A 24,562-nucleotide genomic window follows, 5' to 3' on the forward strand; every position below is an offset into this window, starting at 1 on the left:
GTAAAATGCTAGTTATCATAGGATTAATTACTATTGCCTTTGGCTCAAGTCTCACCTGGTGTTTTCAGTCTCATGTGAAGGAGAGGACCCATCCTCATTCTGACCCGTGGAGTCTATGAACAGTACAGAAGAACTTGTTTCCAGGTAACTGTTCCAATCTCACATTGGATGGCGTTGCCACAGGGTTTTCTGGCAGAACTTCTGAATCAAAAGGGCAATTCAGTATAAACAAAGACCTGGCTCTGACCCAACATATAAAATAAATGAATTAATTCTTCCCCTATCCTTAACCTTGGGCCTGAAGCAGTGACTTAGCATTGGAGGAATCACAAATCCTCAAACTACTTGAGATATTTTGAGGACTAGCGGAAAAAGAAAAAGCAGGTAGCCCTCAGTCTCCTGAATAAGGAGTGGCCAAAATAATTATGACCTCATGGCTATCTGGCCACCTTAGTTTTGTTTATTCTTCCAGCAGTTTCTGTACATCAAAATGATGAGAGAAAAAAGGACACGGAGAAGAAACACAAATGAGAGAGAGAGAGAGACACTGTTGGTATGGTTATATTCTGGATACAGGTCAATCTAATGCTTCATTTTAAGCATTTACTTTCCAGATATGTGTTCCTCTCCCCCATCCTTCCTTTCTTACCTTTCTCAGACGTTTTTCTTTTGTAATGTGGTTTCAAAAAGAAACTACAAAAATACATAATATGAAATTGACCATTTTTAAGTGCACAGTTCAGTAACGTGAGATATAATCACATCGCAGAACAACAAATCTCCAAAAATTTTTCAACTTGCAGGACTGACACTCTATACACACTAAACAACAAATCCCCACTTCCCAACTCTCCTTTCGCAGACTTTCAGATCTCTAATATTTCCTTCCAACCATTTTTTTTTAATGACATCTTCCACCAATACACCACTCTGGACTTATACTATAGATAGCCTCATTATAATTTACTTGTCTTACAGTTCTATAGAATCATCTCTATTTGACTTAAAAACAAAACAAGCATCTTTTTCAGTGGTGAAGCTGTCTCTTTCACGGAAGACAGACAGGAAGCTGACATCAGTGTTGGTGTGTGAAATCAACATACCAGCTGTGTGCACCTCTGAGAGGGGAGGGCCATTGCTGGTGCTCAGCAGAGACCGCTGTGATTGAGCACACCCCTTTGCTGATTTCTAACAGGCCCTGTTCAAAAAGTAAAAATTAAAAGGGAGGGGTCTCATGCTCAAATTGGCTGAGAAACCCTGGAAAACTCAAAATTGAAAAAGATTCTTCACTGGGAAATAGCTGAGAGCTGTGGCCACAGTAGTGTGACGGGCGGTGTTTCACAGAACTGCTCGGACTCACGTCATCTTGCTACGGGTCTACAGAGGAGCTCGCCCACCACAGTGAGAGCATGGTGATGGGCAGGATTTGTCAGCTCTTCCCTTCAGTGTGAGGAAGGATCTCACTTTCTCCTGGGACGTTTGTAAACCCAGGAAACTGTCAGAAAAAGCCACAGAGACCAGTCCCCCGTGAGTGTGAAAGTTAAACTTGCCCAGTTTTAGAAATCTGCCCTATGTTTCCCCTTGTCAGAAAAAGAGCAGCCAAAACAGAGCACTGGGTACACAGCAGGCACCCACAGACACTGTTTGTTTCAGCTCAGGCTGGCATCACTAAATACCATTGACTGGGCAGCTTAAACAACAGACATGCACTTTCCACACTTCTAGAAGCTGGAAAGTCCAAGGTCAAGGTGGGGGCCACTTCGGTCCTGCATGAGATCTCTCCTCCTGGCTTGCAGATGACTGACTGCCTTCTCGCTATGTCCTCACATGACCTTTCCTGGGTGTGTGCAGGTAGAGTTCTCTCTCTTTCTCTCTTTCTTCCCTCCCACCACCCAGCACCCATCCCTTCCTCTTCTTGTGAGGCCACTAACTGCATCAGGAGGGGGCCACCTTTATGACCTCATCTAACCTCCTTTTAACCCAGTCTAACCCCCCTTCATCACCTAATCTAATTACCTCCCACAGGTTCCACCTCCAAATACCATCATGTGACGAGTTACAGCTTCAACCTATGAATGTGGGGGAACACAAGCCTTCACTCCATGGTCGTGCTGATGACTATTGGTGGCATGGTCAGCCCTATGCTGGTGAAGGTAGAAGGGAAAGGAGCCTGAAGTCAGAGGACGAAAGAAATGATGGGCTGTCATACAGAGTGAAGTCAGAAAGAGAAAAACAACTGACATTAACGTATATACATGGACTCCAAAAATATAGTACAGATGAACTTATTTGCAGGACAAGAATAGAGATACAGGCATAGAGAATGTATGTGCGGACGCAGCAGAGGAAAGGGGTGTGGGATGATTTGAGAGAGTAGCATTGACTATATACGTATAAATAGCTAGAGAGGCTCCTGTGTAGCACAGGGAGCTCAGCTCAGTGCTCTGTGGTGACCTAGGAGGGTGGGATGTGGGGTGGGGTGGGAGGCCGGCCCAGGAGGGAGGGGACATATATATACACAGAGCTGAGCCACTTCACTGCACAGCAGAAACTAGTAGAACATTGTAAAGCAACTATAGTCCATAAAGAAAGAGAGAAAAGAAATCGGGAAAACTGTGTTTTGAAGTCCTTTATTAGTCTACAGCTTTGGATGAACCAAGAGAAAAACTATGTCTCTTGTTAGTATAAAGATATCTAACAAATCGCTCTCTGTTTCATCTATTTTTTGCTTTGTCGTGTACTTCCATAAAGGACTTAAGGCACCTTAGAACAAAAGCCAAGACACCAGAAACTATGGAGAAAAAGGCAGTTGCAACCCCAGGAACCAGGGGTGGGCAAGTATTGTTATTAAATGCTAAATTTGGTTCATTCTGACATCTTAGGGGCTAAAGAAATGTGATGGCTCCCTCAAACGTGATGGCTCCCTCTTCAGATAATAAAGAGTTTTTCCCCATGAAAATTAAACTCTGAAAGAAATTTATTATTAAATCTAAATATGAGCAAACACATACATTTCATATGGCTGGTTCTTGTGTGTCTTAGTTGCTCATTTGGGTCCAACTCTGCAACCCCATGGACTGTAGACTCCCAGGCCCTTCTGTCCATGGAATTCTCTAGACAAGAATACTGGATGTGTTGCCATTTCCTACTCCAGAGGAACTTCCCAACCCAGGAATTGAACTCGGGTCTCCCACACTACAGGTGGATTCTTTACCATCTGAGCCACAAGGCATTTGATAAGAGCCAAGGGCATGGACTATCGACTTGCAGCTGAGTGAGGAGGACTCTACAGGCCTGAACATACTCATGTCTGACAACCAAATTTAGCAGAAGGGTGAGGGTCAGAGGAGGCGAGACCAGGGCCTCCAAGTGTGTCTCCACCACCCCAGAATCAGCACCACATTCAGCTGCACTGTTAATAATATGTAGATTCTTGGATGGACCCAGACCTACTGAATCAGATTATTGAGAGCAGAGGATCAGAAATCAACACTGTTGAAACTCCCTTGATGGCTGTCATGCCACCAAACTGGGAGACACCATGATCTAGAAAAGGATGTGTGTCTGTGACCTCACAAGAACTTTCTTTCATATTGTCTCCATTGCTAGACAGAAAGAGTTCCCTATTTGTCAGTTATGTGGCGCCAGAATTGACACAGTGCTGTGAAAATTAAGGGGCCTGAAATATATTCTTTCTCAAAGAAAAGCTACTGCTCCTAAAGCAGCAAGACCCTCATTTTTCTCATCGAAGAACTGTGACCCTAAAACCCCAGTGAGCATCTAGACACAGCCAAGTGTCATTAACCATCAAATACAGAAGAGATGATGTAACCTCACATCTCAGACAGGCGTTAGCAGTCCACTGCGGCAATCACAAAATGATTTCATGGGGTGTCTAACATGTATGTAATATTGAGAGGCAATTCCTCCAGTGTGTGCATGATAATAAACACAGGAGACAGGGGTGGCCCCTGAATACAGCTTTAAAAGAAGATCCAATTGTAAGAGCAACCATTGAGACTTTCATAATGAAGATGATTGTTAAATAGTCAGGAAAATGACGAGCCAGTTAAACTGTTTAGTAGCTTGAAATCTGCTGTGGAAATCAGCAAATGCTACAAATCAGGCTCATTTTGCCCCTCTGAGAGCTAGTTTACCAGGGGACCACCAGCACAGACTGAGGAATGGGTCTGAAACACACAGAGCAGTCATGTCACTTCTCTGAAACCTGTGGCAAGGAAACTCACTCATCCTTCCCACATGGTCCCTCTCTCTCTTGTCTCTTGCATGTGTGCATGTTAAGTTGCTTCAGTCATCTCCAACTCTGCAAACCTACGGACTGTAGCCCACCAGACTCCTCTGTCCATGGAATTCTCCAGGCAAGAATACTGGAGTGGGTTCCCATTTCCTTCTCCAAGGGATCTTCTCAATCCAGGGATCAAAACTGCCTCTTATATCTCCTGCATTGGCAGGCATGTTCTTTACCTCTAGCACCCCTGGGAAGCCCTTTCTTATCCCTTGCCCAGCATTAACTTGGGCAATGATCTGTGTTCCCCAGGCAGACAGGTGCATCTTAATTCTACTTAGACAGACTGCATGTAATTGCTTTGTGCTGCTGCTAAGTCGCTTCAGTCGTGTCCGGCTCTGTGCGACCCTGTAGACGGCAACCCACCAGGCTCCCCCATCCCTGGGATTCTCCAAGCAAGAACACTGGAGTGGGTTGCCATTTCCTTCTCCAATGCATGAAAGGGAAAAGTGAAAGTGAAGTCGCTCAGTCGTGTCTGACTCTTAGCAACCCCATGGACTGTAGCCCACCAGGCTCCTCCATCCATGGGATTTTCCAGGCAAGAATACTGGAGTGGGGTGCCATTGCCTTCTCCGAATTGCTTTGTACAGGTTGCTAAAAAAAAAATCAACCTTTCAGTTCATATATTTATTTCATTAAGAACAATGCTGCTTTTGCACTACTAGGGATAAATTTTAAAAGCAAGCAACTAGGAAGAACGGGCTTGTTGATTTCAATTTATACTAAGCGGGACTGATTGATACCCGATCTTTGCCTGAATGTAGGTTTGTAGAGGGAAAGGATGTGAAATGCAGAGTTTGGGGTGTGAAGAAAGTGATGGCAGAATGGACAGGTAGAAACAAAATGCTACAGAGTAGGGAGACTGGGATGTGGGTAAAATGTGATTGGCGGCTTCCTTACATCCAGAGCATCTGTTTTGAAGAAGCTGGTCTTAAGGGCACGAAGCACAAGTCAGAAACTGATTCCCAAAGCTTTGCAGCCTTCTATACTTTTGGGGTCCAAAATCACTGCAGATGGTGACTGATGCCATGAAATTAAAAGACGCTTACTCCTTGAAAGGAAAGTTATGGCCAACCTAGATAGCATATTCAAAAGCAGAGACATTACTTTGCCAACAAAGTTCTGTCTAGTCAAGGCTATGGTTTTTCCTGTGGTCATGTATGGATGTGAGTTGGACTGTGAAGAAGGCTGAGCGCTGAAGAATTGATGCTTTTGAACTGTGGTGTTGGAGAAGACTCTTGAGAGTCCCTTGAACTGCAAGGAGATCCAACCAGTCCATTCTGAAGATCAGCCCTGGGATTTCTTTGCAAGGAATGATGCTAAAGCTGAAACTCCAGTCCTTTGGCCACCTCATGCGAAGAGTTGACTCATTGGAAAAGACTCTGATGCTGGGAGGGATTGGGGGCAGGAGGAGTAGGGGACGACAGAGGATGAGATGGCTGGATGGCATCACTGACTCGATGGATCGGAGTTTGAGTGAACTCCGGGAGTTGGTGATGGACAGGGAGGCCTGGCGTGCTGCAATTCATGGGGTCGAAAAGAGTTGGACACTACTGAGCAACTGAACTGAACTGAACTGAACACTGTCTCCAGGGGGGTGAGACACATCATAGTTTTCTCTCTTGGGAGTGCAAACTAATGCCTGGCTATTCTGTAGTTATTACTGCTATAAAAACACTAGCTTGTATCAAAGTAAGAATGTGTCAGATATAGTAAGAATGTATCAGATTGAAAACATGAATAGTTTCTTTACTGTTAGCAAGGACCTTAGGAATGGACACTTAGAGCATTTTGGCAGTTTGCAGGATAAGTCTTAACAGAATGCACACTTTGACCTAGTAAGTTGGCTTGTGAGGAGTTATCCTAAGAAAATCATCACACTAGTATCCAAAGACATCTGTATGTAAAGCATATTCACTAAAGCTTTATTTATAAAAAAAATTTACAATCCTAAATATTAAAAAAAAAGGTTAAAACATTTTTGTACCTCCAGACTAAGGCATTATTATTAGCTGCTAAAAATGAAGATGTAGATGATTAATTATGTGAAAGTAGAGAAGGCAGTGGCACCCCACTCCAGTACTCTTGCCTGGAAAATCCCATGGATGGAGGAACCTGGTGGGCTGCAGTCCATGGGGTCGCGAAGAGTCGGACACGACTGAGCGACTTCACTTTCACTTTTCACTTTCATGCATTGGAGAAGGAAATGGCAACCCACTCCAGTGTTCTTGCCTGGAGAATCCCAGGGACGGGGGAGCCTGGTGGGAGGCCGTCTATGGGGTCGCACAGAGTCGGACATGACTGAAACGACTTAGCAGCAGCAGCAGGATCAAAATAAATAAACTGTGAAAAACTTTATATCACATTAATTGTGATACCACTCTTAAAAGTTTTCATGTTTGTGTATATATATTCTTGGGACAAAAAAACCTGGAATGCATCTGGCAAAAGAGTAAGGGTTACCCATATTTTTAACTATAAGTGTCTCATCCACCTGCCCTGCCCCTTCTGTACTGGCAAGAGCGTTCCAGCGTCGTCAGTGTCCACGAGAGGCACTGTTATCTGAATGACCAGCTGAAAGCACAGGACAGTAATGGACCACAGCTGTGACCCCAACAAACGGACTGGAAATGGCCAAGAGAGAAAAACTGAGTGCGCTCAGAATGTCAAACTCTCTTTAACTCCCTCCTCTTTGTGGGTCTTCTTTCCTCCCCTTTCAGCGCGTTTTAATTAAGTTATTCCTCATGTTTCCTTACATACTCCCCTCAATAGACAAAGCATTGAAATTTAAAGAGCAAGAATAATAAATACGCCCTTCTCCTGTCCTGTTTGAACAGTTGTCTTTAACTGGGAACAACACTGGTAGCAGGAAGGAGCTGCTGCCCCCGGGGGTGAGCACTGCAATCCAAGATGGTAAAAGTCATAAATATGGTGGCTGGAACCACGAACATCATAGCCAGCTGGTGTTCCCTGGAACACAGCTGAGAACCGCTCATTTCAGTTCATAAATGCCGAAAGCACCAAATCTCTACTCTAGCAAACAGCGATGCAATATGTTTATTTTCCCTGCGACTAGCCCCAAACTTGTTCTCATGGAGAATCCAAAGGAGGTTGATTTTAAGCTTCCTTCCATGGAAGGAACCAGCTAGAGGCCAATCAGTAAAAACCACAAGGCAGTGTCTATTTAGCCACTAAATTAGCAGTAGAGCCTACAAACACTGGAGCTGGAGAAACAACAGTCTAGTGTGAATTAGGAGGTTCTATATCAAGAAGGCGGAGAAGGAGATGGCACCCCACTCCAGTACTCTTGCCTGGAAAATTCCATGGATGGAGGAGCCTGGTAGGCTGCAGTCCATGTGGTCGCGAAGAGTCAGACACGACTGAGAGACTTCACTTTCACTTTTCACTTTCATGCATTGGAGAAGGAAATGGCAACCCACTCCAGTGTTCTTGCCTGGAGAATCACAGGGACGGGGGAGCCTGGTGGGCTGCCGTCTATGGGGTCGCACAGAGTCGGACACGACTGAAGCAACTTAGCAGCAGCAGCAGCAGCAGATCAAGAAGGATGAACAGTTTGACTCAGGGAAGAGAAAGGCACTATAGGAAGGCAAACAGGCTGAGCAAGGGCATGGTGGTGAGCAAGAGGGTGGTGTGAGCTGAAAGACTTCCTGGAGGAGACACCGCTGGTGTTGGTAGGAATTCTGGGATGAGCTTAGAAGGGTGGGATTGGGCCAAACTAAGAAAGGAAGTTGAGTCTAGGAAAGAGCCCAGACCTGAAGCTGTAACAAAAAAAAAGGCAGGCTTCACGTGGCAGGCAGGAGCGAGCTGATGAGCAAGAGATCAATGCAATGAAAGCAATGCTCCACTAGGTAGAAAAAATTTCTCAACAAGACTTTTTAAGCCCAGTAATCCCTAGGAAACCAGTAAACATATGAGAGTGTGTTCTCTCTCTCCTGGACAAGCCCACACTCCTAAAATTCCTGTTTTACCAAACCTACTGTGGTTTCAAACCATCTAAAATATAAAGACTCTTTTTACTTTAACCATTTACAAGCTTTTAAAAATCCACGTATGTTTGCAATTGCTTGATAGAAGCTGGCTCTATTTTCCTCTGACTAGAGAAATACCTCCATTTTTTGTTGAGCCTCATGTTCTCCCAACATTACATGCTGTGTGCTCCAAACCAGGTCAGCCAAACCTTCCAGACTGCTCAACCAGCCTCCTGGAGGTGTGGTGACCACACTCAGGCCACCACTGAGGCAGTGGTTTCCATGAGAGCCTAGGGGATAAATATGAACTCCTAATGTGAATGCTGCTGCTGCTGTTGCTACATAGCTTCAGTCGTATCCGACTCTGTGCAACCCCATTGACGGCTACCCACCAGGCTCCACTGTCCCTGGGATTCTCCAGGAAAGAACACTGGAGTGGGTTGCCATTTCCTTCTCCTTCTCCAATGCATAAAAGTGAAAAGTGAAAGTGAAGTCGCAACACCAAATCTCTATGCATACTGAAGCTGGTGTGACTGCAAGGCGGCTGTCTGGAGGCGCTCTGACCTTCAGAGAACCAAAGCTGCTGCTTGGTCTGGAGTGAAATAATCTGGAGAAAATCCTTGTCTCGCTTCTATGCCATTTGGTTCTTGCCTCCATCTTCCACTTTTCAAAACAGCCCAAACACCATCCAAAGAAATTCCACTCTCTGAGTGACCACTTTCCAATATCGTTTGGTTTGGTTTTTTTGGCCATGCAACACACCATGTGGGCTTTGGGATCTGTCCCCAGACCAGGGATCCAACTCGTGCCCCTTGCAGTGGGAGCTTGGAGTCCTAACCACGGGAATTCCGATTTTCAGCGTAAAAGCAGAACACCCGCCTCTGTGGTTTGACTGTGGCGTCCTCCCCCCTACTCTGAGCCCCGTCACATGTGTCACACTCCACACCAGTGCCTCTCTGTCTTGAGTGAGCACTGTCATCACCTGGACCTGCCGAGCTTGTTATGCACACAGAGCTGGGCCCCACCCCCAGCCTTTCTGATTCAGTGGGTCTCAGATGGAGTCAAAACTTGGCACTGGTGAGGCATTTCTAGTGCCACTAAGTGGCTTTGCCGTGTGATTCTCCACCCATGCTACTTTGCACAGATGCTCTTTCTAGTTCAAAGGTACCTTCCTCCTGAGACAGGGGAATAAAAAGGACCACAAAAATGAAGTCCTTCTGGGAGGGTTAGTGGCAGCTGTCTGGTTGCATTAGCAAGGGAAATCACCCAGGCAAAACTGCTTGAAAGTAAATGGGGGACTCAGACAGCGGGACTTTGAAGTGAAAGAGTCAAAAATTTGGAGTTCAGCACCTGTGCTTGAGTCTGAGGAACAATAACACCTTATAATCATAAAATCTCCTAATCTTAGAGCTGGAAAACACCTATTCTAAACTTCACATCAAATGAGGAAAGTTTTGAGGTTCAGAAAAGTTATGTAACTTGTCCAAGATCTTGGAGCTAACAAATAGCAGGAATGGGATTAAAACCCAGATTTTACAACTTTTGAAAATCACTTTGACTTTTGTTTTGCTGCATCGTAGTCATGGCACGTGGAGTCTTCACTGCATCATGCAGCATCCTCCGTTGTGGCACACAGATTCTCTAGTTGTGGATCACACGCTCCATGGTTGTGGCACTCGGGCTTAGCTGCTCCAAGGCTTGTGGGATCTTAGTTTCCTGATCAGGAATCGAGCTCATGTCCCCTGCATTGCAAGATGGATTCTTAACCAGTGCACCATCAGGGAAGTCCCCCACTTGACTTATTAATGTAAAAAAAAAGAGAGAGAGAGAGGAAAGGAGAAGTTCTGCTACCAATAACCTATATGAAACTCAACTTTCTGCCAAAACGCTCAGAGCAAACAAAAGTTACCAGACAAGAACAGATAAAGGAAAAAATGTACTGACTCCAAAGGGTTACACTACCCAACTTCAAGACTTACTGCTGTAAAGCTACAAGACAGTGTGGTATTGGGGCAAATACAAAGATAAACAAATACATCCACAGAAAAGAATAGGGAGTCCAGAAATCGTGTGTGTTTGTGTGTAAAATGCAATCTATTGGTTTGCAACAAAGGTGCCCAAGTAATTCAGTGGGGAAATTCATTTCAACACATCTTGCTAAAACTACTGAGTATCCATATGAAAAAGAATATACCTTGACCCTGCCTCACACCACATGCAGACATTTTATTTGAGCTGGACCTTAGAAGTAAAAGCTAAAATTTTAAGACTCCTAGAAGAAAACATAGGAGGATATATATATATATATATAGATATATAAATAGATGACCTTGAAGTAGGCAACAGTTTCTTAGTACACAAAAACCATGATAGAAAAGATTAACTGGCAACAATAAAAATTTAAAACAATTTTGTTCAAAAGACACAATTTAATAAAATTGAAAATGCAAGCCATAGGCTGAGAAAAATGCACAATATATACATCTGACAGGGGTCTTATGTCCAGAATATATAAAGTACTTCTACAAAACAAAAATAAAAAGACAACCCAGTTTTTAAATGGACAAAAATTTTAACAGACATGTCACAAAAGATGCTCTACAGATTGCTATCAAGCATATAGAAAGGTGTTCAAAATCATTAGTCAGAGGAAAATGGAAATTAAAACCAGAATGACACACTACTCTATACCCATTAACAATTAAAATTTAAAAGACTGACCATATTAAAGGTTGGCAAGAAGGTAAAGCAATTAGAATTCTCTTGCAGTGTTAGTGAGAGTTTAAAATGGCACAACCACTTTGGATAACAACTAAGCAGTTATCTAAATCCAATTTTTAAGGTTAAACATACACCTGCCATATAATCCACCAATTCTACCCCTAGGAATTCTGTCAACAGAAATGAGAGCATAGGTCGCTGAAAGAGAGAGAGAAGTATAGTTGTTGTAGCTGGGATGGATTCTAAACTGGACAGGATGGAGAAAGGGGAGTAGCTGGGGCGGGGGGCTAGGGAGGGGATGAGAGGTGGGGTGGGATATGGATCTTTGTTTGTTTGCTTGTAAAACACCCTGGAGCATGTTAGACATCTGATCACACCAAAAATCAACGTAAACCCCAAATGGTGTTAACTACACAGAAAGATTACAGAAAAATAAATTATTTTTTAAGTATCTGGAGAAGAGTTTGGAAAGAGGGTACTTTGTCTAGAAGCAGTATATTACATTAAATAGTTAGAAATGGCTATATCTCACTAGACAAACTTTTGAAAACATGTCAAAGTGAAAAAAACAAAGTGCAAACAGACCAGGAAAAATATTTCCACCAAATCTGACAAAGGGCTTATATCTTTATTACTATAAGAATAGTCCATATTAATTGATTTTTTTAAATGTCTCCAATGGATAAATGGGAAAAGTACATAAACTATGACTCAAAGAACTATAGCCATTGGACAAATACATGAGGTAATGTTTAATTGTTCAAATAATAAAAGAAGTTCAAATACTAAATTTTGAGGAGGGGCTGATGGGGAGGGATGGCTTGGGAGTTTGGGGTTAGTAGATGCAAGCTATTATACACAGAAGAGGGGAACATTCAGGCCCTACTGTACAGCACAGGAAACTATATTCAATATCCTGTAATAAACCATGATGGAAAAGAAAAAATACTAGATTTTTTTTAAACTTTTAGTTTTGTGTTGGGGTGTAGCCGATTAACAAACAATGTTATGACTGTTTCAGGTGAACAGTGAAGGGACTCAGCCGTACATACACATGTACCCATTCTCCCCGAAGTCCCTACACTAACTTTTCATTTTGCTACCAAATTAGTGAAACAAAATTTTAAATTAACATAACTAATGCTGGCAAGGATATAAGTTTATAGGTAGATGGATAAATAATATGTGTATGACTTATATACTCTAAAGTGGGATAGTTTTTCAGAGTTATTTTGGCGCAAGGCAGCAAAGTGTCCATATTCTTTGACTCTCCTTCAGAGTCAACCATATTATATTGCAGATGGTCTGTGGATAAAGTTGTTCATTGCAGGGTGAGTTCTAATAACAAAATAAAACAAAAGGAAGCAATTTAAATGTCCAACTAGCAGGAGAACTGCCCTGGAATCATATCTGAACCAAACCCCACTCATGGGCTGTGCTACCAAGTTACCATGCTAACTCTCTCCCAAACTCATCTGAAAAAAAGAGGTAAATAATATCACCCACCATCCTGTAGCTGTGGGAAATAAACAAGATAAACACTGAAAGCTCAGGGTACTCAGTTTAGCATATAATAAACATAACACGTTAGATATTATTTTCCTTGACAAAATACCATTTAGCCTCAAGAAGCTAAAAGTGTGAAATGAAAGTTGGGATAAAATATGCACATGATACACTCAGTTGGGAAAAATAATCCAATTACACACATCACATTGGCACTATGACCATCATAAACCATCCCTCTCTAATAAACTATATGTGCCTGCAAGGAGCCTGGAAGGTATTAAACTGACTTGAAAAAGTCATGATAAGATTATGGATGCATTGTTTTCTTTTGCATCTTCCTATACACCTGTAATAGTATTTTGGTACATAAAAATAAATTCACAAAAAAGGAAATATCCTCTATCAGATCAGTTTTTGACTCAGAAACCAGGAGAGGCGAGGGCAGTCGGCCTGGGCTGCTGGGTCCCTTCCTCGCTCATTGCCCTTGGCTGTCAGCTGGCCCCACAGGCCTGTCTCCTCTTGGAGTTCACTTTGTGATGCTTATGTGGGCAGCCTCTCTGAATCCTATCTGAAAGGCTCCATCTTTTCTCGCTTTCTCAACTCAATAGATGGGCACTGTGTCTCCATTGTCCCCCTTTACAGATTCCGTCCCTCACCCACCACACGAGCAGGCGCACAAGCGTGGCAGGTCTCCTTTGACTCTGACGGACGAAAAAAGCTGTGTTTTCCAGGTCAAGTGCTGCCTGGAAGCCTCTTTTCTAGTGTTCAAAAGCCCTAATCCAGATGATTAAGTGGGGCTTTGCTGTTTAACTGCTTGGTGTCCTGCATGTTGCTTCTGTCTACACAAGACCAAGTTTGTGGTAGGGCCATAAACACTTCAAGCAAGAGTGCTTAAGACCAAAACTGAGTCCCCAGCTCAAGCTCCACTCACTGTTTGTCAAGAATAGGGACTCTTCTACTAATATTTCAATATACACAGCTCACAGTAGTTGCAAATTGCAATGTACAGGGACTTCCCGGTGGTCCAGCGGCTAAGACTCTATGCTCCCAATGCAGGAGGCCCAGGATCCAGCCCTGGGGAGTGACCTAGATCCCACATGTCTCAAGTAAGAGTTCACAGGCCACAGCTAAAGACCCCACGTGCCACAACGAAGATCCAAACTACAGCCTGCTTCCTGTGGACTTACTACAGCAAATGAAGACATGGACATCAGGCACCTCGGCAGCTCAGGCGTGCTGAGCTCCACAGACATTTTATTTAGCATTTATTGGCATCCACTGTGCGCCACGCACACTAAGCACCGCAGACAAGTTCTCGTGATTGAAAAGAACTTGCACTATGCATTCCAACCACCCAGCAGGCTCTTGTATCCCATTTACACCCTCTCCACTCAGAATAACTCTTAGGAGCAGCTCAGGATTCGTAAAGCTGTCCATCCCACTTTTGGTAAGGTTCTCCCTGAGGTTATTTCATAATCCATCAGTTATACAGAGGGAACTGTTGCCAGCTAACACCTCTTGCTAAGAACATGAGTTACTCCCGTCCCTAAATGTCCCAGCTGCCTCTTACCCTGTGACTCAGCAAAATGGCAGATGGGGGACTTTCCTGGTGATTCAGTGGTTAAGATTCTGTGCTTCCAATTCAGGGGCTTTGGGTTTGAACCTTGGTCAGGGAAATAAGATCCCACATGCTGCAGTCCCCTCTGGCCAAAAAAGGCAGACAGTTTGTTAGACCTGAAAGTTGACAATTCACCAAACAGATCTTGTGTATCGTGATATCAATCAGAAATAGGTGGTTTCCAGGTTAGTTGAAACAGTGTCTAGATGCTAGATTTTAGATGTTCAGCTGATGTTCAGCCTGTGCAATCAGGGCCCAAGAAGAGCAAATTAATCTTTTAGGCTCTTGGATGATGAGTCACAAATTCCATAAAAGGCCCACTTCCAGCCTCTGGCACTAAAGATTAATAGCTCTTCACCCTGAGTGTTTAAGTGTTTGATCCTCTGGAGACAGACGCATTCTCACAGGGAGTCCTGACCAAGAGTTCTGACCCCACCCTGGTTATGAGGAAATGCTTTGCCTAAGAAGCAGAAGTTAATAGGGGTGGAAAGGCTTGATGGCTGAAGCAAACAACTTGAAAGAAAAATCTTATTTAAATTTTTAAAACTTAAAATAATTATGCTAGAAGATAAAGCAATGTGTTCAAAATGTTTATGGGAAATGGCTTTGAATTTAGCGTTCTCTGCCCACTCAAATTGTCAGTCAGATGTGAAGGGACAAAAAGACACTCTTGGGCATGCATGTGTGAACTCAGAAGGTGGTTGCCCATGTCTCCACCTAAGAGATCACTCAGAAACTACATGGGCAAAAAAAGAGAGAGAGAGAAATTTAATAAAAGGAAAGAAATGGGATAGAACCCAGAATGTGTGCCATTAGGCTGGAAATTCAGAGAGCCTTCTGTCAAGCAGTGAAATTATAGCACCAAATGACTGAATATCTGTCTCCATAGGTCCATTCACACTTTGAGAGGGTTCTTCCTGAGTAACTCAAAGCTCTCTAAAAAAACAAAAAGTATCTCCACTGAGCCTGGCCTTTGATCCGTCTCCTCCTCCTCCTCGGTGACTCATTCACTGATACATCCACAATAGTGTTCCATTGGGGTTGACCCAGGCAATGTCCAGCCCCTGGCCAGGCACTGTTCCAAGCGGTCCACCTCTGACCATCTGTAGGGGATTTCCTACTGCAAGAAAGGAAGGATGACCGAGCTCAAAGTTCTTGAGTCTGTCATTGATGGCTAATTTTCTGAGGCCAAAGTCAGGACGTAAGACTTGAGTGTCAAGTTAAAATATACTTACCTGAACTGAATGGACAGAATATTCAAAACCAGGCAGTTCTTGAAAAGTGGGATATATAACTATCATTATTGTCTTGAGATGTTTGTCTGAGAGACAAGGCAGATGTGAAATTCTGAGGTCCTGACCCAGTGGGCACGTGGATAATAACACTTTGACATGAATCTCTTGTTTTTTTAATATTTAGTTTATTTGGCTGGGTCATATTTGCGGCACTTGGAATCATCAGATGCAACAATGCAAATTCTTAGTTGTGGCACATGGGATCTAGTTCCTTGGTGTTAGTGTTGTTCAGTCACCCAGTCATGTCTGACTCTTTGTGACCACATGGACTGCAGCACACCAGGCCTCCCTGTCCCTCACCATCCCCTGGAGTTTGCCCAAGTTCATGTTCATTGCATCAGTGATACGCCAGCCCGACTAAGGATCAAACCCAGGCACCCTGCATTGGGAACTTGGAGTCTGAGCCACTTGGACCACCAGGGAAGTCCTTAAATGCCTTCTTATTTCTCTTTGAGGAGTCCTCCCAGTGACACTCTCTCACCTGGGCAGGGGAAAGATATTTGGTGCTTTAACAGGCTTATACCTGGGCACTCCTATAAATCTACAGTCTTTAGAAATTTATTTGATGATTATAAGGGCCTGTTGATTGGGGGGTGCAGGGAGAGAGAAAGTATTTGATAACTCAGACTCTTCTCTTTTGTCCCTAAAAACGGACCCCAAACTGTGTCTCCCACTTAGCAAACAAGTTCCTCCATTGGAAGGCAGTTAGGTAGCTTGCTGTTGTTACTCTAGCATTACCTCTAGGGTCAGGTGGGATAATCTTTTTTTAAGATTTATTTATTTTCTTTATTTATTTGGCTGCATCAGGTTTTAGTTTCAGCATGCAGCATCTTTAGTTGTGTCTTGAGGGCTTAGTTGTCCCTCAGCATGTGGGATCTTAGTGCCCCAACCAGGGTTTGAACCCACGTCACTTGCATTGAAAGGTGAATTCTTAACCACTGGACCACCAGGGAAGTCCCTGAGGTTGGGGATATTAACTTCACTTAAACAACTTATTGAACAACTTGTTCTTCCTACCCCTTAGAATATCCTACCTCAGAACAATTCTGAAAAATATGACTTTCTATCTCACCACTTTTCCATGATATATTAATGTCTCTTAGTAATTGATGCCACTTTGGCCACCTCATGCGAAGAGTTGACTCATTGGGAAAGACTCTGATGCAGGGAGGGATTGGGGGCAGGAGGAGAAGGGGACGACAGAGGATGAGATGGCTGGATGGCATCACCGACTCGATGGATGTGAGTTTGAGTGAACTCCGGGAGTTGGTGATGGATAGGGAGGCCTGGCGTGCTGCAATTCATGGGGTCATGGAAAGTTGGGACACAACTGAGTGACTGAAGAACCATATAAGCTAACTGGTCTACCCATCAATGCCTTTTGAACAGGAGCCCTGAGGAAATACTACAACTCCAGGAACCAGTATTGAGAAGATAAATCTCTGGGCCTACCTCCTCTCTCCAGGGCCCCTGCAAAGGACCCACTCGTCTTGGCCTCCAGATGCCCTGGTGCCAGCTGAGAGAGAAGGTAAGAACCAGGAGGACTCTCTTCCCTCTGGAGATTGTATCATCCTTGGTGAACTCTACCACAAGAGGGAGATAAGGGCTGAGAGGCTTATTTCCCATAGAGTTTGTTTCACACCCAGTAGGCACATGCCCCAAATCCAGAGAGGCAGTAGGCACCTTGCAAATATTTACCTGGCTACATGGCAACAGGGCAGTACTATTTAAAAGAAAAGGCACATGCCCTGCACTTCATTCTCTCCACATACATAAAAAAGGCCACATTCTTTTCTGTGACTATCTTTCCATGTTAAGATTGCACCCCTTTAATTTCCAAATCATCCAGTTATCCAGGGTTTGAACATCCAACAGAGATGATATCAGGTTTGCCTTCACCTGTGAAGTGGCCATCATTCGGCCTTGGAGTTCAGACTCATCCTCGTGTTCTCAGAAATGAGAACCGCAGCACTGCACACTTTCTTTGACCTGCTGCATATCTCCTACTGATAAATTAAGGACACCCTGGTGGCCCAGATGGTAAAGAATCTGCCTGCAGTGCAGGAGACCCAGGTTCGATCCTGAGGTTGGGAAGATGCCCTGGATGAGGAAATGGCAACCCACTGCAACATTCTTACCTGGAAAATTCCATGGACAGAGGAGCCTGGCAGCCTGTGTCACACACACACACACACACACACACAAGCGTTTGGTGCTTACAGAAGTCCATAACAGAGCACAATAGAGAAAGGAACCAGAACATGACCTTCCTTTCCATAAGGAGCTGAGGGAAAAAATTAAGCGCTTTCAGAGACCCACCTAACTGAGCCACCTTCTCCTCAAAACACGTAAGCAAAACTGTGGGCTTGGTACCATGGCAATAGCATGTTACCAGAAAACTTGTTGAAAGGTCAAGCTCATATGAAGAACAAGGGGAAGACCTTAGTCACTGAAAACTCACACAGCAAGACAGGCACTCGCCTCTGTGTAAACAGCATTCTCAGATGTGCCATATGTCACAGCTGGTAAGTACAAGGGCCTCCTGCAAGAGGAACAGTACACGCGTTAACAACCATTTTATCAAGTAGCACTTGCATGGCACCATCTTGTGGTGAATCCATTTAGCAACTTGAGAGAAAGAGGAAGCCCATTTTTTCCATTTTATTAATTTCGTGATGTGCAGTATTTACACTCTTTTTGATAAATTTAAACAGATTGAGCTTCTACTTCCTAATGATACAAAGGAGTTCAGGATACATTTTCCATTGGATCTAAGAGTGAATAAATACTGATTGAGATTTCCCCACCCCAAAGTCAGCGATTGTAAAATTCAGGAAACAGATACACACTACTATATAAAAAATAGATTAACAACAATGACCCACTGTATAGCACAGGGAACCAGATTCAATATCTTATAACAACTTAAAATGGGAAAGAGTCTGAAAATATGTGTGTGTGTGTGTGTACACATATAGAGAGCTGAATCACTGTGCTGTACACTTGAAACTAACGTAACATCGTCAATCAATTACAGTCCAATGAAAACTAAATACATAATAATAAACAAAAATCAAGGAAAATTTTTGAGGAAGACATTTGTTTCACAGAAAATTATTTTTTAATGACAATTACCTTTCTTTATTTGAGAAAAAAACTTCATCCCAACGTTTGGGTGATTCCATTGTACAACCTCATTTCCAGGCAATTTCAAAGATAAGGGAATTTTTCCAGATTCAATCATTGATGGATTGGTTTCAAACAACCTGAAAGGAACATAAGGGCCTGAGCACATGGGTCTATATTTTTCTATTTTCCTTTTCAACTTGGGAAAGGGTTAACCAGTGGTCTCCCTAAAATTTACGTATCAACCATGCATCCTGTTTATGTATGAAAACTTCACATGATTGAATGTGCACCTGCAGAACCAGAGCTGAAACCCAGGTCCCTGAATTTCTAGGCTTGTGGTCTTTGCTGAAGATCTCAGAGCTTTGCTTAGCTAGTGAACCCACATGAGTTAGGAGTGAAGTTCCGCATTTGTGTGGTGAAGAAATCAGTTGCAAATCTGTGACAGAGCAGTCATGGGGAAATACACGAGCAAGACAGCCAGACCTGTCAAGCTGAGGACTAGAAAAGCTCCAGGCCACAGTCAGGATTCTTTATGTTGCTAGCCCAGCCTTACAGCAAACACCGTCACCCACCTTCCACCCAAAACTCACCAGCCTGTAGGATACCTCTGCTCCCAAAATCTTCTCAAGTCCTGCACTTAAGGTAACATGGTGATATCACAGTGCCAAGTTCACAGAGGGCACTCAGTGACTGCTCTTGACCTGTTAACTGATGACATATCCTTTGTAATGAATATCAGAAGACCCCCAATGTCTGAATCATATTGGCCATGAAATAAATACTTTGTTGACTGCATTTTTAAAAAGTTAAATCAAAATTCTCTCTGAAGCCACTACGGAAAACAGTATACAGGTTCCTTAAGAAACTAAAAATAGAGTTACCATAGGAACCAGCAATCCCACTCCTGGGCATATATCCAGAAAAGAGGAAAACTCTAATTCAAAAACTACACACACCCCAATATTTATATACAGCAGCACTATTTACAATAGCTAAGAGATGTGGAACCATAAGTTTATTGGATAAATGGATAAAGAAGATGTGATATATATATAGACATATACACACACACACACACATATATTGTTGTGGTTGCTCAATTGCCAAGTCATGTCTGACTCTTTGCAATCCCACGGACTGCAGCATGCCAGGCTTCCCTGTCCCTCACCATCTCCCGGAGTTTGCCCAAGCTCATGTTCATTGAATCGGTGTATATGTATATATTTATACATAAATGTATATGTATAGATTTATATAATGGAATACCACTCAGCCATGAAAAATAATGAAATATTACCAGTTACGGCAATATGGATAGAACTAGAGATTGTCATACTTAAATAAAGTCAGACAGAGAAAGAAAAATATCATGATACCACTTATATGTGGACTATAAAAAAGTGATGTAAATGAAGTTGTTTATGGAGCAGAAATAGACTCACAGACATGAAAAATAAACTTACGGTTACCAAAGAAGAAAGAGGTGGGGAGGGATAAATTAGGAGTCTGAGACTAACATATAACACTACATGTAACATATAGCACTACAATATATAAAATAGATAAACAATAAGGACCTATTGTATAGCACAAGGAACTATACTCAGTATCTTGTAATAATTGAGAATGGAAAAAATCTGAAAAAGAATGTATATACAGAACTGAATCACTTTACTGTACAGTATACTTAAAACTAACATTGTAAATCAACTATATTTCGATTTACAATAAAAAAAAAAAAGAATTCTCTCTTGTTCAAACTCTGAGTTATTTTGTTCAGATTAAGATTAAGCAAATGTTTACTGACTGCTTTGGTATGGGGCAGGCGTGGTCACATACATGCTTCATTGTGGCTAAATCTGTACAGTCAGCCTGCCTGACAGAGGCTATCCCTCAATAAACTTGCATTGTTGTGTAGGAAGTCCCTCTACTGGAAGAAATAAGCAGGGATGGGTGAGAATTATCGCAATTAGCTTGCAAGCATTTGGGAGGTGGAGGTGCCTGGAAATGCTGTTGAGGTCAGGAGGGCATCTAACTCAGTTCTCTGGAAGCCAGGTGCCGGGCATAACATGAAAGACAAGACAGAGAAAGCCACAGACAATGCCACTGGCCAGGTGAGAGTTGGAAGGAGGATGTGGTTGGCGAAAACGGAGATCAAAAGCAGTGCGGTTGGAAGTTGGCCCTTAGATTCCAGGAAAGGAGGACCATCAAAGGAAGCCACAGGAGCCCAGGAGCAGAAATCATTTTGGTGAGAGTCTTAAAGTGGAACAAAGGAGAAAACAGGAGATGGGAGAGTGCCTGGACCAATGGTTTGAGGATTTTGCAGCTCTCCTTCCTGTCCTCCCTATACAATCTCACTGCTCACTCATGGAGGGGAGAGATTAAGAGTTTGAACTGAGAAATGTTCTTTTTTTGCTGGTCTCAGCAGCCAACATAAAATGTTAAAAGGAAAAGAAAATGAACACATGTGACCAAGGGGAGTAGGGGTACCATGGTGACCAAGTGTGGATTGCAGTGGTCTGTTTCCTTCTCATTCTGTTCCCAAAATACTCCAAGGACATGTTTGTGATGCACTAACCTAGCAGGAAAGGAAGAGATCTGAGAAGATACAGATACAGATGGAAGGAGAGATGCCTAGGGCATAATTAGGCAGTGGGAGGCAAGCTGAGGAAGGGAAAACAGATTTGGAAGAAGTCGTAGAAATAGCTGCAAGGCCCTAGAGAGGAGTTGAAAGCACTTACAAAGTCATTCTGGGAGAGGAGGGAGGCAGCCGTGCAGGAGGACCGTGAGGGGTGGGAGGGGGAGGATGAGCAGGCATGGAGTTACGATGAGAGGGCACCATTGCACCCGGGTGGGAATCTTGACACTCTGAGGTGACCCATTCCAGCTGCCCCCATCCCCAGATGCCCCTCCTTTAACTGCAAGCAGGACCCTTGCTGCCACCCTCATCAGGTCAGGGATTAAGTCACAACTCAGTTTCAGGTGGAGTAGCTGCAGTGGAAACAGATGACAGATGACACACCATAAGAAGAAAACATGTAAGGACTCTGCTCCTTTAAAAGGATTCTGCTTGCTACTCTCCCACCTTCATCCCCCCAAAAGAGAATACCCATTATCCTGGGGCCATCTTGAATAACAAACTCTGAGGAAATAAAAAGGGAAAACACAAGCAAAGAGGTGAATTTTCCACGAGGTGACAGCTACTCCTTTCTCTACTCCCCACAGCCAACCATGTATTACACATTTCCTCCTGGTCTGGTGGCAGAAAAGCCTCTTGGGATGGAGAGCTGGCTCTCCCTGGTCTGTTAAGGTCAAGGCCACTGGGGCTGAGCATCCTTTGGGAAGTTCCTTCTCTGGGGCCTCCCTACTTCCTCCACCCAAACCTCCAACTCCACTCTGATGGAAAGACCCACCAAGGAATAAAAAGAGAGGGAATAGATAATAAAAGTGGTCTCTTTATAGAAGTTTCTTGCACACATGTCCACAGATATGAAAGAATATGTTCAGGAAAGATTATGGAGAGGATGACCAAGTAAAGAGTCTATGAACTTCAGGAGAAAAATATCCAACCTGAAGAATAGAGATAAAAGATGTTTTCTTAAAAATGAACAAAAGCACCCAAGCCATAAAATAATAACTGAAGTTTTGATATCTGTGTCATTGAAGTCCAGAGGAAGAGGAGAGATAGATACAGAAAATATCTTTGAAAAAAATAATGTCCCCAAATTTGGTGAAATATATGAAGTCGCAGATTCAAGAAACTCAGTGAATCACAAACAGAATAGATGCAAAGAAAAGCACGCACAGATGCTGAAATTCAAACTGCTGAAAGCCAAAAAAGAAAAGGAAAAGGAAAACATTTTTAAAAGCAGCTAGTGAAAACCACCTTAGCTATCAGAGAACAATGATTGGAATTACTGCAGAGTTCACCTCAGGGACAACGGAGGACAGAAGATAGTAGAAGGACATCTTAAAAGTTGTGAAAGGAGAGAACTCTTAATCCAAAATTTCATACCCATGAAAATATTCCTCAGGAATGAAGGCAAACACTCTCAGATGAAGAAAAACTAAAAGGACTGCTAAAGGAAACTCTTCAGACTGAGAAATTATACCAGAGGGAAACTTGAAACTTCACGCACAAAAGAGCTGCAGAAATGACTGGTTTCTGGGTCTACACGATTCAGGTTGGCTGCTTCATATGCAATCTACACAAGCCTTCCCCATTCTTCCAGGTATAGTTGTATGTGCTGAATGTTTCTCCAAGGTCAGCAAATGCTTTATAATTATTCTTGTATTCACCTACAGTGGCTCCCGTTGTCCTGTGTATATGATGTAGGAAATTGGTTCAAAGACTCTGGAGACATAATATCTGGATTCAAAGCCTACAACTTCCACTTACTAATTGGGTGTCCTTGAGAAAGTCACTTAACCTCTTTATGCCTCAGTGTTCTTATCTTTAAAATGGGAGGGTAATGTATCTCCCCTGCATGTTACCAAGAAGATCAATTAGTTAATGAAGAGAAAGTGATTAAAACAGGCCTGGAAACCTACTGTGTTATGTGTGTTAACCACTATTGCAAGTGCTTGGAAATTACTAAATAATTACGCCTAGCATGGACTGATACATCATCAGCCTTCAATTTCAAACCCAACAGTTATCTAAGGACTAAACTAATCTCACAGTAAATCCTATGCTACTTGTATTTTTGTAAAATCTATATCAAAATATTTCGAAAATCAGAGTGGTCAAGACTGTTCTCTCTCTTTTTTTCCAGGTGCACCTTCCCTGACCAGAGACCCAATTACCTGCCCCCATCCTCCACCAGGAAGCATGGAATCTTAACCACGGGACAACCAGGGAAGTCCCAAGAATGTTCTTTTGATAAATCAAATCTCAATTGTAATTGATGTAAAACAGAACATAAGTTGACAGGTAGGATTTTGCAAATGAATAATATCATCTGGCACATAAAGCTTAACCACATCTCTTCACTCAGCTAAACAGAGTGTTTTTATCACAGGTTCTTTACTAGTCCTTACCTTGAACTTCCCTCTAATGGTTGGTATTTGAAGCAGATTTGCAAAGACACATGTGTCCATTCACATTTCTAGGAAATAAAAACTCCAATCCCTCTGTCAAGTTCTGTCATCAGAAACTTACCTACTTAAGCCTCCCATAGAAAGCCCTTCAAAATTCTATTTTGATATGTCTTTGATTTTTTGGTCAAAGGTCAATATAAGAAATGGCCATATAAGGACTATCCTTGCATTTGCTGTAAAACTGCTAAAATATAAAGACATTCTTCATTATACAAATTTTACAATAAATCCCCAAAGATACTTTCTCCTGATAAATTACTATCATTACTTTTGTTTGATAATAAAAATTGTATTCAATGGTTTGCCACCCAGGTATCATACAAGAATAGCCTTGACTAGGTTTTAACCCCTCTTTGTCCTCAGGCCTTACCTTGTACCATTTAAATCAGAATCCTGGGGAATGAAGGGCTTCCCAGATGACTCAGTGGAAAAGATTTCGCCTGCCAATGCAGGAGATGCAGGAGACTACGGTTCCATCCCTGGGTCAGGAAGATCCCCTGGAAAAGGGAATTGCAACCACCCCAGTATTCTTGCCTGGGAAATCCCGTGGACAGAGGAGCCTGGCGGGCTACAGCCCATGGGGTTGCATAGAGCCAGACCCGATTGAGCACACACACACCTGGGGAACGCGACTCAGACTTGATGATTTTTAAAAAGTTCTACAGGAGTTTGTCTGTCTGTTTGTTTTTTAAAGATTTCTTGATGTAGACCATTTTTAAAGTCTTTATTGAATTTGTCACAGCATCATTTCTGTTTTATGTTTTGGTTTTTTGGCCAAGAGACATGTGGGATCTAAACTCTCCAACCAGGAATTGAACCTGCACGTCCTGCATTGGAAGGCATAGTCTTACCCACTGGACTGCCAGGGATGTCCCCTCCAGGAGCGGGCCCAGGT

General features: G+C 42.9%; 1 long non-coding RNA gene across 1 annotated transcript in view; it reads left to right on the forward strand.

The window, feature by feature from the left end:
- LOC133258950 (uncharacterized) overlaps positions 1 to 23,972 on the forward strand; it is a 58,182-nt gene extending 34,210 nt beyond the window's left edge. Inside the window, exons 2-3 of the long non-coding RNA XR_009740205.1 lie at positions 16,828 to 16,966; positions 23,343 to 23,972. This is a non-coding gene — a long non-coding RNA (uncharacterized LOC133258950). The remainder of the gene's footprint in view (positions 1 to 16,827; positions 16,967 to 23,342) is intronic.
- The last annotated feature ends 590 nt before the right edge of the window (positions 23,973 to 24,562 follow it).

The sequence above is a fragment of the Bos javanicus genome, chromosome 13 (genome assembly GCF_032452875.1).
Source record: "Bos javanicus breed banteng chromosome 13, ARS-OSU_banteng_1.0, whole genome shotgun sequence".
Taxonomy (NCBI): Eukaryota; Metazoa; Chordata; class Mammalia; order Artiodactyla; family Bovidae; genus Bos; species Bos javanicus.